Source organism: Nanorana parkeri, unplaced genomic scaffold (assembly GCF_000935625.1).
Source record: "Nanorana parkeri isolate BGI_ZX_2015 unplaced genomic scaffold, ASM93562v1 scaffold379, whole genome shotgun sequence".
Taxonomy (NCBI): domain Eukaryota; kingdom Metazoa; phylum Chordata; class Amphibia; order Anura; family Dicroglossidae; genus Nanorana; species Nanorana parkeri.
The window spans coordinates 359,709-360,580 of NW_017306647.1; positions in this window are offsets into that span (position 1 = coordinate 359,709).

Consider the following 872-nt stretch of genomic DNA (forward strand, 5'->3'; position numbering starts at 1 on the left):
TCTTGTCTCCCTGCTCCAGTGTTGATGTTTCTGCACTTGGAAGGAATCTCTGAGATTCAGACATAAGGAGAGTTGGCAGTGCATCTGTGTACTCAGGAACTGGGGAGTGATGACTTCTGCAGCATTGTCTGGCCGGACTCCAGCCACATAGTCTGATTGTTACTGGTCTGCTGAGCTGCTCTATGACTGCAAAATGCCTTTCACACTGCACCTTATAACTGCTCTCCCAGCACTGCCACACTGCACCTCGTAACTGCCCTCCCAGCACTGTCACACTGCACCTTATAACTGCCCTCCCAGCACGGTCACACTGCACCTTATAACTGCCCCCCCAGCACGGTCACACTTCCCCTTATAACTGCCCTCCCAGCACGGTCACACTTCCCCTTATAACTGCCCTCCCAGCACTGCCACACTGCACCTTACAACTGCCCTACCAGCACAGTCACACTGCACCTTATAACTGCCCTCCCAGCACGGTCACACTGCACCTTATAGCTGCCCTCCCAGCACTGTCACACTGCACCTTACAACTGCCCTCCCAGCACTGTCACACTGCACCTTATAACTGCCCTCCCAGCCCTATCACACTGCACCTTACAACTGTCTTGCCAGCACGGTCACACTGCACCTTATAACTGCCCTCCCAACACGGTCACACTGCACCTTATAACTGCCCTCCCAGCACTGTCACACTGCACCTTATAACTGCCCTCCCAGCACTGTCACACAGCACCTCTCCTGGAGTCCTTCACACAGCCTGGGTTCGATGGACGCAGCTCGGCGCACCGGGTTTTATGGAGCCCTCAGGGGCTTAGAGGAAGTGATCACAGCGTGTTTTAATGGCGGCGATGAAGTGAACGTTGGTACTT